This window comes from Pangasianodon hypophthalmus, chromosome 27 (assembly GCF_027358585.1).
Source record: "Pangasianodon hypophthalmus isolate fPanHyp1 chromosome 27, fPanHyp1.pri, whole genome shotgun sequence".
Taxonomy (NCBI): domain Eukaryota; kingdom Metazoa; phylum Chordata; class Actinopteri; order Siluriformes; family Pangasiidae; genus Pangasianodon; species Pangasianodon hypophthalmus.
This window is the reverse complement of record NC_069736.1, coordinates 16,817,327-16,831,980: the sequence shown is the minus strand read 5'-3', so window position 1 is coordinate 16,831,980 and position 14,654 is coordinate 16,817,327. Positions and strand designations below refer to the sequence as shown.

Here is a 14,654-nt window from a genome sequence, read left to right as displayed (position 1 = left end):
CTGTCTGTCTCTCTCTCCCTGTCTGTCTCTCTGTCTCTCTCTCCCTGTCTGTCTCTCTGTCTCTCTCTCCCTGTCTGTCTCTCTCCCTGTCTCTCTCTCCCTGTCTGTCTCTCTCTGTGTCTCTCCCTGTCTCTCTCTGTCTCTCTCCCTGTCTCTCTCTCCCTGTCTGTCTCTCTCTGTGTCTCTCCCTGTCTCTCTCTGTCTCTCTCCCTGTCTCTCTCTCTCCATCTGTCCCTGTCTCTCTCTCTCTCTCTCTCTCTCCCTGTCTCTCTCCCTGTCTCTCTCTCTTTCCCTGTCTCTGTCCCTGTCTCTCTCTCTCTCTCTGTCTCTGTCCCTGTCTCTCTCTCTCTCTCCGTCTCTCCCTGTCTCTCTCTCTCTCTCCCTGTCTCTCTCTCTTTCCCTGTCTCTGTCCCTGTCTCTCTCTCTCTCTCTGTCTCTCTCCCTGTCTCTCTCTCTCTCTCTCCCTGTCTCTCTCCCTGTCTCTCTCTCTTTCCCTGTCTCTGTCCCTGTCTCTCTCTCTCTCTCTCTGTCTCTCTCTCTCTCCGTCTCTCCCTGTCTCTCTCCCTGTCTCTCTCCCTGTCTCTCTCTTTGTCTGTCTCCCTGTCTGTCTATCTCTCTCTCTGCACTTTGCTTCCTTGTTTCTGTACATTCCAGCATGACACTGCTGCGTTCACCCTTCACCCTGTGTGTGTGTGTGTAAGTGTAAGTGTGTGTGTGTGTGTAAGTGTATGTGTGTGTGTGTGTGTGTGTGCACACTGACTCACCGTTAAACCCAAACTGTAACACACCCATCACTGGCCCCGTGGGAAATAGCCAACTGCGTCAGAAATGCTGATTGTGATTCAGTGTGTGTTTTCTACTTTTTTTTTGCTACAGTAATGCTCCATTTCCTGTACTTATAACACCTCACTACACCTCACTCACTCACTCACACACACACACACACACACACACACACACACACACACACACACACACACACACACTTTCTCTCACACATAAAGCAATGTTCCATGTTTTTCGGTCAGGAAGGAAACTTGTGTGTGTGTGTGTGTGTGTTGCTGAGTGCCAGGTCACTATATATTACATGCAAAACACTAGAAAAAAAAAAAACACACACACACACACACACCAGGAGCACCAAAGCGCTTCTAGTCCATGTGCACCTGCTATTTTCAGAAGTGACGAAGTAAAGAAGTAAAGCTCAGTTTGTGTGTGTATGTATGTGTGTGTGTGTGTGTGTGTGTGTGTGTGTTTCCCATGCATGTCTGATCAGCTCTTTTCCATGGACGTACAGGGCAAAGCCAAATGTGGAGCTCTGGGGTGTGTGTACGTGTGTGTGTGTGTGTGTGTACGTGTGTGAGTGTGATGTGGTGCCAAACTTTTGCTCACATTTGGAAGCTCATAAACAACTGCAGCGAGGTTACATCATGAAGGACGGAATGCGGAATTCCACTGAAAAGCATTTTCCTTTCTTTTGTAAAAACTTTGCGTGGGCTGATATTTAATATTTTAATTCATTCTAATTTCAGGACAAGTGCGTTTTTCACGACCCTCTAAAAATAAATAAATAAATGAATTAAAATAAGGGACGTCAAACACTTGAAGCGTGTGGCATCATGTCTACATCATCACACACTCGTCTGTGTGACACTCTTCCTGGCTGTGTAATAAAGCGGAAGAATCACACTGCGTGAGCAGTTATCAGCTGGAGACTAATCTGATCATTTGTTCCCAAGTAGCCGAGTTGTGTAGGAGTGGAACGAGGTCATTCAGAAGGAAAGCATGACTCTGTGTGTCGACTTCCTCAGTTCCTCAGCATTGTTCGAAGCGAACTCTGTTTACACTCGTTTCTGATCCACTTCAAACTCTGCGGCTGTGAGATTCCTAAATGTCGTGTTAAAGGAACAATTTGGCCAAAACTGAAACTTAACGCTCCACTTGCTACAGATGTAATCAATCAGCACACAAATGTTTAGGTTTGCACTAGCGCTATGAGGCTAATGCCTCCAGTTTAGCGTTGTGCACACCGCGTGTCTGCATCATCACCCCCTCAGCACAGAGACATCTGGCTCAGAAACACCTTTTCTACATAAACAGCTTCATAAACCTGCAGGATTTTTTTTTTTTAAATAGATGATTTCATCTTGCATAAATATTCACCTCCTTTTTTTTGCACTTTTGACAACAACGCAAGTGAACAACTGTAGCCTAACAACAAATAAAACGGTAGTGTAGTGCAACAACAGTAGAGTAAATAGCTCATAATATTAAATCAGTATTGTTTGCAAAATGATCGACAGATAATTAGTTGAATGGAGTCCATGTGTGTGCGATTATAACACAATAGTCATGTGTGTGTTATGCAGTGTCAGGAACCATGACGTGACGAGTGTGTGATGAATTACGGCTAAAAATTACATAATGCTAAACTGGTAGCTATAAAATTTATAAAATTCGGCGACCAAACAAGTCTCAGCTGATAGAAAATATTGTTTAAATGTAATATTTAGAGATTCTTTCCCAAATTTGACTCACTGACAGATTATCCCATTCTAAGCTCTATTTAGTTTTGTGATATTCAGTAGGTTTGAAATTGTGTTACTGATCTAACACTACTCAGGTAACCCCTGTGTCCCTGAGATGAAATCTATTCACTTCATTAATCAGCTGTTTTTTAAAAAGCCTTATTTATTTTGGATAATTGTAAAGGTGGAGTTGTGTTATTATCATTAAAGAATTATTCCCATGATTCTTGTCGGAAAGATACGCTGCGATTGTGTAACATGGCGCTTTGGAAAACGGCGATAACAGGCAATTAGAGCGATAAGAAAAGGCGATATGAGATCGAGATGTGTGTGATGGCTTAGTCAGAAAGCTTGTATTTTTTTTTTGATTATTGAAGAAAAAAAAAACAACACGCCTGTTTGCTTTCCTTATTACCAGCACTAACAGCTCGTCTGTCTCTCGGAGTGTGAATGACAAAGAGCTGATAAGAAGTGGAACGGGTTTGCCGGCTTCAAAGCCAGTCTGGAATTGTTTTGGGCTTCAGCACAGAGTCGGATTTGCATTGAATGCCTTCATGAGATACAAGCGACGTGTTGGCATCGTGATATAAAACACACAGCTGTGAGAGTTTCACATTCCAACACACAGGATTCACACCAACTGTATGAAATGGTATGAAAAAATCAAATCTACGTAGAACTCTTCAGAGTTAATGGGGAAACCTTATAACCTTATAACCGTGTTTCCTTATCGGAAATATTCCTTTAGCAAGCTAAGAACTCTGAACTACACAAAGAACCCACTGAAGAACCAGGAGGCTCCTACTCACAGTGTGACTAAATCATCCACGCTTGTTGGGATTATTAACAAATTTGGTTGTCCAAAAAAAACAAAAAAAGAAACATCACTCATCAACCTTAATACATTTTGTCCTCGATTTCCTGGGTGATTCATCAGCCAAGCCCCTCCCCCTCCGAAAGCGGTTCTTACAAATAACAGTCACAAACATGACTCAGATGCATGACCAAATGGTGACAGGGGAACCCATGATAAGTGTTGTCATTCCATGAGATTCCATGAGATTCCATGAGACGGTTTTGTAATCCAGATTCCAAAATGCCAACCAAATGAATTACTAGGCACAGGAACCTTTTCTGGAACCACTGATTTGCTCAGGAACCCAAGAACAGAAAACAGGGCTGATTTTAGGTTCTACCAGACCACAGGAACTCTTTCAGGAACCAAGCACTTTTTCAGAAACTCCAGAACTAAAAACATAGCTGATGTTAGGTTCTACTAGGCCCTTTTCCTTCACAGGAACCTTTTCTGGAACCATTGGCTTTTTCAAGAACTCACAAACAGAATAGAGAGCTGACTTTAGGTTCTACTAGGTGCGTTCCCACCGCAGGACTATTTTCAGGAACTGAGGACTTTTTCAGGAACCAAAGAAGAGAAATTAGGCCTTATTTTAAGGAACTTAAAATGAGGCTTTTTCAGGAACTCAGGACCAGAACACACGGCTGATTTTAGTTTAAACTAGGCACATTTCTAGCTCATAAAGTTTTTCCAGACCTGAGCATTGTTTCAGGAACTCAAGAACAATCAACCAGGCTTATTTTACGTTCTACGAGGTGCGTTTTCACCACAGAATCTGAGTTTTTTCAAAAAGTCAGGACACACTCTGAAATGCCATAACAGTTGTAGTTATGGTATTTTAAAAAACTGTCACAGTTCCTGCAATGTGATAGAAAAACAAACCAGGAACTCTTCCAGGAACTGTGAAATACTTGTTCAGGAGGCTTCCAGAACTTTTTAAGAACTAAAAATTTCTGGAATCTTGGTGGACATGCAAAAAATGTCAAAAAAAAAAAAGAGAAGAAGTTATTTTTGCTTTCACAGACTTGTCATACACATTCTGGCAAATTGTCAGATTTTTTTGAAAGGTCTTGGCCACAAAAATGGAAAAACCTGTTAAACATGTTAACACGCTAACAAACGGCCTTGTGTAAATTTTTATTGCGAACTGAATTTGGTTCCCTGGCCGGCTCCGTGCCACTGGGTGATATGAGGTTTAGAAATGAAGGCATGGTGCGTTACTCAGCGAGGATCTGGCCTGCTTTAGGCAACATGTGTTTAGCAGATCGCTGCAGTGGGAGATGAGATGACGACAGTGGTTCTGCTATGCGGGTTCAGGAAAAGGGTGTGTGTGTGTGTGTGTGTGTGTGTGTGTGTGTGCTGTATAGACTAAATGCGTGTATGTGGGATGTGCTGATGGTACACAGATACAAGACACACAGGTCAAACTTGTGAGATCTGAATTGACTGTCAGTCATCAGGTCACAGTTTTCGCAATTCAAATCTCAAATTAGATTTTACAGTAATGAGCAGAAGGTTTGCAGATGACCAGAGGGCTGGCGTTGGGGGGAGGAGCTATGAGGTGGACATTGTGAGCTCATGTTCCTCAGGTCAGAAGCATGTTTGGTTGGAGAATCTGGAAGAATCTGGAAGAAATGCAAGACTGTTTAGGGACTCTGTGTGTGTGTGTGTGTGTGTGTGTGTGTGTGAGTGTGTGTGCAAACGATTGAGATCAGGATGGGGGCCAGCTATTGTAATGCCGTTTCGCTGCCTCGTCCAAATCCGCTCCAGATGTGACGGAAAGGACCAGGACCAGGACCGGACCAGGAAGGCGTCTTTGCATGTGCAGAGATTATAAAGCAAAGACTCAAAGTCTCACTTACATTCTCAATAAGATCTCCTTATTTTTAAAACTAAATATAATCCAGCATGTAAAGCAAGAGGAATTATTTAAAAAATGAATTTTACATTCATAATTTTCCCTCCTTTACACCAAGTGTTTAAAGTCTGCTTATTTATTTTAGCACTGGTGCTTTGAGACTGATGGTCTTAGCGAGTAATAGTGTATACAAGGAATGTAATATGAATATCTAAACAGACACAAACACAAGGCGTACTCGTTACTGGTTTGCTCCAGTAGCTCCACCTAAACACTGCCTGACTGAGCTTCAAAATAAACCCATATTTCTACCATATTTCTAAACAAACTGGTGCTTTTCTTTATAGAGCCACTGCTCCATACAGAGACCACTCGCTGCGCACCAGTGAACTTTTCAGATCTTTCTGGAATGTATCAAACCCAAAAAATCTGCTAAAATATTATTAGGTGTCTACTGAAAGACAGAAAGACAGTTAGCTAGCGTTCTCAGTCACGTTTGATCGAAAGCTCGCCAGAAAGTTCCACGGGGCGTCGCGTTGAGACGGATTATGAACTCGAGTGATGTAGCTGAGGCCGAGGAACTGTAGAAGTGCAGGAAATTGTGTTCTGCAAATTGCTATTCTATTTCGCAAATGAACAATGACGAATGTTTTCCAGCAATCCTGAAGGTTTTTTTTTCAGTGTTTACTTGTGATTCCGTGGGTATAGTGGCAGCTTCATATTTAATTAAAAATAAAATCCAAATCAGTTTAAATCCAAATCAGATACAGATAGTGCCACTGCATTCCACCCGTAGCAGGAACTAGTCTTTTGACCTTGTAGTGTTATCTCATCGTAGTGTCCCTACAGAGACAAAAAAGAGACACATCCCTGCACTTCAGAGGCGTCTCTGCGGGAGATTATTAAAAGTTCCCGTGAACTTCCTTGGAATTCTGGGGATAATTAACTGATTTGACTTGAATGCCCGACCCACTCACATTTCACCGCACCGGTTAAGAAGCGTAAAGTATGCGTGTTTGAGCAAAGCCCTTCCTGCTGACAGACAGGCGAAAGCGAGGCGTGTTCAGGCAGTGGACAACCCCTCGCTTTTTTCAGAGGTTGAGATAAGAGTGAGATCATCGTATTGCAGATTAACACAAACGCAATACGCTTCCTTCTTCCTCCAGGCCCCTTTTCAAGAATCAATCACTGTGTGGTTTAGACGCTGCTTCATGTTTAAAGCTGTAGCCTGAAGGAGTCATACCACATTAGAAGAGTTCTGGGAAATGCAATCCTCTGTCCTCCTTCCCTTTAGCACGAATGTAGTGGATGAGCTAGGACATGTTTAATGTTTGCATCTTCAGTTTTTGTTTTGTACTTGAGCTTTAAGGATGATATTGCTAACAATTAACGGGAGCTTATAGCTACTGGTTTAGCATTGTGCAAACTGTATGCTACAATCCATGCGGTGTTCTCCATGTCACAAAACCTGGATGGAAATTTAAACTCATAATGAACAAGCCCGAGGCGACCGCGGCGAGGAAAAACTCCTCAAAAGGGAACCCGTGCTCTTCTGGGTGACACCGGATAGCGTGGTTATGTCATTAAATCATTCCAGTATACAGGTGTAGAAGAGGAAAGACAAACAGTAGTGAGTGTGTTTACAGGATGCTCAGTGTGAGCAGTGTGTGAATCCTGGGGTGAGCGACAGGACAGGCAACAAGTCTACAGTATCCAGGTGAGATTAAACACTGAAGAAAGAGTGAGACATGGATATAAATTGTTGTTTTTTTTAGAAAAAAAAAGACAAAATGATGTCACAGATCTAAAATCAGTCGTAGCACAGTCCATCTTGAAGCTTGAAGTTTGGTGTCACTTGCGCTAGCATCAGACTCAGGTAGGAGGCGTGGCCTACAGTTTAAGGTGATGATATGTGATATTTGATTTGTATGTTTAAATTTTTCCTCACAAATTTATTCTGCTATTTAGAAGCTAAACCGGAAGCAATAAACTCACATTTGTCAGCTCGATTAGTGTTGTGCAAAACTAAACCTGCACATTTCAGATGCCAAGCATGTGTGGGCTGTTCTTCTGCCAAGTGAGAAGTTCCTTTTAAATTCCAGTTTAAATCCTTCAGGGAAAATAAGCTGACTGATATTTCCACACCTATACAGAGTTTGTACTTTAAACCTAAAATCAGCCCCGCGGCACTTTTCAGGACTGCACAAGAACTGTCTCCGGAGCTCATACACACTGAAGCGTCTAAAACCATTAGCATTCCACTTCGATTCATTTTCAAAATAAAAATAAAAACCTGTGAGGAAAACAACAGCCACAACAACTTCATATGTAATGACCAGTGTTATGCTGAAGTGCTTTTTCATCTAAATGTCACAAAAAAAAGAGTTCCTTTAGCTAATCTGTACATGCTAATCCTAATAAAACAGCTATTAAACACTATATAAAAGAAACTGCTCATCTGAGAAGATTATTTTTGAGTTGAGTTATGGCTATGTCATTTACTAAACAATCATTATATTTATATTTATGTATTTATTTTATAAAGCTCTTTGATTATGGCTACTTGAACAGAAATTCGGGAAATTAGCTATTGACGCTAGCTGTGTGATTATGGCTCCAAAATGGAGACTCATTGTATTGTGACTGGCTTAAAGCTTTTCTCTGCCACCTCATTGCATTATTCTTGCTTTAAACAGTAATAATTACACGTTTATGGCTCACAGTGAATGTACAAATAGCTACTGGGTAGAAATGAAGCCATTTCTGAGGTAATTCTGAAGGAACTGCGTCCACCAGAGAACTTGGTGCTTTACACGCTGTATATGATTTTTTTAAAGGATATGTGGATCTTACGCTAGCGTCGAGTTCCTGGGATCGTGCAGGGTTTTTACCTTCGTGCAGTAGGTGAGATATGAAGCTTGTAGGACGAAGAAAGGCCAAGTTCATTAACATGAGAGCGTATAGTGTGCTCACACAGTGCTGTGCAACGCATTCAATCATTCATTCATCATCAGTATGATGATGTGGCGAAGTGGTAAATTATTAATTTGCTTATATTTTGAGAAATAAAACGTATTAAATTTGCTCAGCGTAATGATCAGGGATGGAAGAGTTATCCTGCGTTTCTGACTTCTGACAAGAAAACACGCCCTCAGAGTCAACATGGCTGCTCAGAACATCAAAAAACTAGCACTGGTTTAGTTGTAAATGAGTTACGCTGTACAGTATACAAGCATCTGCTTGAGATCAATCAACATATATAACAAACATCTATATTCCCTTGCTAAATCTATAACATCGACTGCACCATTCACTGGTTTCAGGACGTAAATATACATCACTCATATCGCTAACGTTACCTGGCAACACTGTTGCTAAGAAAAGACAAACACGGAGGCCGTAGGTTTCGCCACTTTGTAGCTCAAACACACGGAGGTTGAAAATGGAGTTCCTAGCTCTGACCTCCCATTTCTGAGTTTAATCAAACGCAGAATAAGTTCTGGGCCATGGGGCAGGAAACTACGCAGGGACTCCCTCCACACCACGACACACACAAACCAATGCAAAGAAATGTTATCCATGTTTTGTTTTGTTTTTTCCATTTGCTTATCTAGCTGCAGTTAAAAACAGGAACGAACTGACTGCCTCATCATTTAAAAATTCAGACCCACACACCACTAACATTTCAGATTTTTCTCTCAGATCCTGGGACTTTACATTGATTGGTGCATCTTCCATTAACTTGCTGATGTTGGTAGCATAATCGCCATTGACAAATCAGAAAGACTTGAAAAGAATGTTCCAGATGTAAAGTACTAAGATGTAATTTGGGATCAGCGAAATGAAATGTTCTACAGTTATTGTGTGTTAGTGCATAAAGAAGGCGTAAAAAGATTCCTATCTGTACTCGGGTCTCCATTTTTCAGTGTAAACGTGTGCTATTTCCAGCACAGAGATAGTCTCGAGTTACACCTTTTTCCAAGAAAGTTGTGCAACCTGAAATGGTCAGATGAGGACATGCGCAGTGTGAAGTTCATATCACAACTTCTTCTGTTATCAGATGTGTGTCGCTGTAAAACAAAAGGGAATCAGCGAGCTGAGTAGAGACTTGTTACTGTGTGATGTGTTTATCTGGGAAAAAGAAAAATAGTTATCGGTAAATCTAACTGAAATAACCTGGAATTACACGCTGGAAAGAAGCAGTGGAAATATTCCCAGGAACGATTAAACAACCGGGAAGAAAAAAAAACAAAACACAACAGTAAAATAGCTTACCTGATAATGATACAGCTCAACTTATGGCCTTGGAGTTTGTCCTTCATAGCTGACTTTATAACTGAATAAAGGAACTGAATTGTTGGCAGAACATCTGCGTTATTAACCGCTTCAACATACAGATTAAAAAAAGAAATGTATAATTTGTTAAAACTAATTTTTAATTAAAAAAATATTTTTTAAAACCTTTATATAACTATATACTATTATTACCTTTCTTATATAGTAATTTTAAACATGACGTCCTTCACACTGTTTTCACATTTCACCTGACTCAAGCACTTTTAGACGCACAAAAAAACATTTAGACACATGAAGAGTAGAAAGTATACCGTGAACTTCACAATAAAAACTATAAACGGATGAATAAAATTTCTGGAAATATTATTAAACGTTATTAAAGGAGCCACTTATCATCAATGTTTTCAATGCAGTAACAGTATCATATCATATACTGATACAAAATAATCTTTATCTTTAATCTAAATTTTTAATGAGTGATTTAATGGTTAAATATCCACGCTGATGGACAACACTCTTAAAATTGTATGATGTAGTGCAAAACAAAAAAATAACAATAAATCAATAAAATTTCAGATGAATTAATGTGTCTGAAAAGGTTAATGCATTTCAAAGGTGACATCTGTGACTAAATGTGGAACTTTTCCTCTTTTTCCTTTCAGTAACGCTGATGTTCTGATGGAAAGGTGGAAATGGATTTATAAATTGGATTTTCGTCTTTGTAGGTAAGTAAGCAATCACGCGACTCCTAAAGTCATCTTCCTCCTATAATTTCATTAAAATGTGGCAATGAAATGTTTAGCAAAGTGTCTATGTTATTGATCAGACTTGGTGGAATTCAATATTGGAATGAATCAAATGATCAAACATCTCACTGCAGTTTTGCGCCATTCGTTGATTTAACTCGAACTGTTTTCGGTGGACAGCACAGCCTGCATGAAAATCAGCTGTGAATCGCAGACACAGTGCTGAGAGACACTCAGTGAAGCCGTGTGTCTCTGGGTGTTTAAGGCAGATTCAATTACACTGTGCTTCAATAGGATGAAAGATTAAAGGGATAGTTCACCCAAAAATGAAAATTCTGTTATCGATTACTCACCATCATGTCGTTCCACAACCGTAAGACTTTCGTTCATCTTCAGAACACAAATGAAGATATTCGTAATGAAACCTGGGAGATTTCTGTCTCTCCACTGACAGTCCATGTAACCAAAACTCCAAGAAGTTCATAAAGGCAGCGTACAAGTAATCCATGTGACTCCAGTGGTTTAATCCCAATTTTATGAAGCAATTCTAATGCTTTGTGTGTGCAAAAAACCTAAAATAATGTCTTTATTCACAAAATATCGTCACTTCACCTGCATAGATCTCAGACGTGCGTTCACGAGAGAACCACGACACGTGCGTGTACTTTCTACATGTAGTATATAAATTCATTTCTACATGTGCCATGGCAGTATGTTTTTACATGTTGCACTTCTTGTAGTAATAAGCAACTCGTACACGCAGGAAAACTGCATAATTTTTGTATTAAAAATTAGTATAAAATAGAACCAAGGTATTTGATAGTTAAATAAATATAGTTAAGTAATACAGTTAAATAAAAATATTTTCCTACATATAAAAGTAGAACATAATTATTATATAAATATAATAGCCAATTTAGCATTTACTCGCAGCAATTTATGATATTTATTCATGAATCTTTATTATTATTATTGCAGGGAAGATGAAAATGCTTCTGTTCTTGTAACACCACCTAAACCGAACAGGTGGAGCAATACTGATGATGTGGTATTGTGATGTGCCTCTGTGGATTACAGCGCTTGTTTCTTTCTTTGTTTCACTGAGTGGCATGAAGTTTTTGCAAATTTGTGCCATTTTTTGTGATTTGTAGGTGACTTGTGCCATTTGGAGATGTTCTCTTGTTTGCTATATCTAGAAGTTAGCAGTTATGGAAAAACTCCTAATTTCTAAAAAAGTCTCAAGTGTCTATTTTCACATGAGCCATTAATTCTACTGTAGTGTGACATCACGAATAAATTCAATGCAAAACACAGGCACCCGCGAAACAGGCGGAAATAACAATTATTTTGGTCTCTGCTAGATGCAGCCACAGCCCTGAGCGCTGTTGATGAAGAGGATGAAAGGGCGTTGCTAGGTTACGCAGCACGCTTGTTCAAAGGGAGCTTGGACGCCTGCTGCGAAGGGTTATTTTTTAAAAATCCAAACAGACCGTTAGCGGTGACGTCACGCTATTAACATATGAATCCAATTGTTCAATTTAAATCACACTCTGAATGAGTTGTTTTAACTATTTAATGCTAGGAGAATTATTGACAGCGTTCTATTGAAGAACTATGATTTCGAGAAAGTGGTGTAATTTCAACATAAGTGACAAAAAGAGAGAAAAACAGTCATTCAATACAAAAATAGTCACTGGACCTACAAAGCTAATGTGTCTAAGTAAAGAACACTAAATAGTACTGTATACTTCACTAAAGCCTGTTTTATGCTGTGCGATTCTTAAGATTGACATTATTACTCGTCACACGAGAAGTACGAGAAGATCCCAATAAAATCTCACACAAATTCTATAAAAGGCTGCGTTTGATAACGCGGGTTCGCCACGTCATGATTATACGATGAAGATCCTCTTACGATAGACCTGTGATGAAAGGAAACGACTGGGTTCGGATTACGTCATCAACCGGCGTGATCCGTGCAGAAAACAGGCTCGCGTAAACACAAGCATTCTTCAAAGCGAGCTTGCAGTTATAAGGATATTGTTCTGTCCATTAGAATGGATCGTTTACGCATTTGTAGCTGTCTCGTGAGTTTGGCGTCCTCCTATTGGTGGATTTGAGACGAGCGTCATCGCGGCGCTCAGATTCTGCGATTTTAATCGAACAATTTCTCTGTATTTGGACGTTTCTAAATCAGCTGCTGATAATGTGAGCATGTCACAGCAGGTGCTCCAACACCGCTGATCTCAGCTCACGACCAAATATTTCTTTTACAATGTGAATTTTTTTTCACAACAGGAAAATTGAGACAAAAACCCAGCTTCAGAGGTATTGTGCAATTACTGCATTTTTAACAATCTCTACTCAAACCTGCCACCTGTAAAATTCGACTCGTTTGAATTTTCCGCAAGGCAAGCTTAGACGCTGGGTCACAGGTCATGACCTAAAAGTTCACTAGTGTCTGAGAGGAGTGTGTGTGGCCCAGTGTGTGTGATGTGCGTAGGAAGAAAAACCTCCTAAAGATTTCTAAAGATCAGCTGCACTGTAGCTCCAGTAAGCCTCGTTTAATCACATTTTACCCTGAACCTCAAGAGTTACAGCAGTAGTTCAGACTTTTCTGTCACTGATATTATCTCTGTAGTATAGTTTTTTATTAAAGCTATGAATTTAAATGTTGCTAACGAGAAAAAAGATTTCAGACGTGCGTTAGCATCGTGCGAGCTGCTCTGTGACGTCCTTTTGTGCATTTTTTACAGAAACCTGTCTGTTACACAACATCAGAAACTACATCAGCAAGTCCAAAGGCATGTGTGTGATGATTTAGACATTCCTAAACACTCAGCTTTAAGCTTCTGTTTCTTGTTCTACCAGATCGCTGATGTGTTCTCCATTCTGATTGGTCAGAAGATGTTGATTCATTTTCTCTAACAGCAGCTTGACCAGTAGCGCCTGCTATCTCACACCATGAGTTTATACAGTTATAACGCGCTCAGCGTTATGCACCGCATCAAAACGGATTAAAAACCTTCTTATTTATTTGTTGATACGGAGAAGCATTCATTTATTTAACATCTATGGAAGGAGTCTCCAGTGCCAGCGCTTTGGAACAGTCAAGTTGTTTGCGTTTTGCGGTTTCTGAGTAACATGACAAGTGAAGAAGGAAGCAATCAAACATGACGTATCGGTTACACTTGCGTTAAATTTCCTCCGACGTTCACGACACACACAAACACATGACAAGCCAAAATAAAACCAGCGGCGTTTTTTTTTTTTTAAACGATGTTTTATTATTCCTAATATTATTAGATGTAGATACACAAGTCAACAAACAAGTCTTTCTTTGTCCCTCCCTCCCGCGCCTCCCCTCCCTTCCCCAGGATCGTGAAAGTAAAATGCTGCACGGCACACTGTGGCCCCCTTGTGGCAGGGCTCGGTGTTACACACGAGAGAACCTCAAACTCGACAGCAGGAACAGCAGTAATGCAGTAATACAGGAGCCGCAGTCCTAATAGTAATAACAGTAGCAATAGTAAGTCATCAGAAGAGTTTGTATTAATAATAATAATAATAATATAATAACCGTATTAACAACTCAATTCCATTCGAAGACAGAAATAGTCGAATGACATGTTGATGTGGGGACACAGTTAAAAATAAACACACACAAATGAGCTCTCATTTTGCTCGATACTCAGGAGCTAAAATTTGCAAGTTTTTTGTTTTGTTTTTTTAAAAAACTTTCCCTCGTTTTTTAAGCTCACTCAAATTAACCGCAGCCCTTTTAAGGACGTACTAAAATTATAACTCTTATCATTTACTTATTTGCTTTTTAAAATGACCTCGTGCACACAGTGACGACACACACACAAGACATTTTACGTTAAGAGTCTTATTTTGGGCCAATTTAAAGGTATAGTTTGGCAAAAAAAAAGTAAAATGTACCCTTAAAAATTTCCCTTGCACTCCAGTAGTAGTCAGTCAGGTAAGGATGCTTGGTGCGTGATGCTCACTTTTTTGTTTTGTTTTGATGTTTAGGTGACATTTTGGGTGAAGCTGACCTCCATTAACTCGTTCTCCACCTGAACTTTGGACACCACACCAAATGTCTTGGCTGTTTGCTTTGTCCAGCAGGACTCCTGAGGGGAAATCTGAGGTACAAATTCAGATTGAGATGGTGCAAAAAGTAAAAAAAATCATTAAAATTTGGAAATCTGCGTATTTCCGTTCGTATTAGCACAGCGAGTGGACAGAGCGGTGAATTCAGCTCGCGAATACGTAATGGAAGTGCGCTACCAGGTTTCAGCTACTTATGCAAAGAGTCAGTCATCTGGAAGCTGATTGGCTGACGTGAGCAAACCTGAATCATTGAA

General features: G+C 40.0%; 1 protein-coding gene across 4 annotated transcripts in view; it reads right to left on the bottom strand.

The window, feature by feature from the left end:
- Positions 1-13,592: 13,592 nt before the first annotated feature.
- The window catches only part of LOC113531476 (spectrin beta chain, non-erythrocytic 1), a 75,848-nt gene continuing 74,786 nt past the window's right edge, over positions 13,593-14,654 (bottom strand). For 3 of the 4 annotated variants that reach the window (XM_053230300.1, XM_034300819.2, XM_034300821.2), the window contains one exon: positions 13,594-14,654. This exon is cut by the window's right edge and continues 2,233 nt beyond it. The gene's annotated coding sequence lies outside the window, so the exon portion shown is untranslated. The other variant, XM_034300818.2, reaches the window with a different exon arrangement.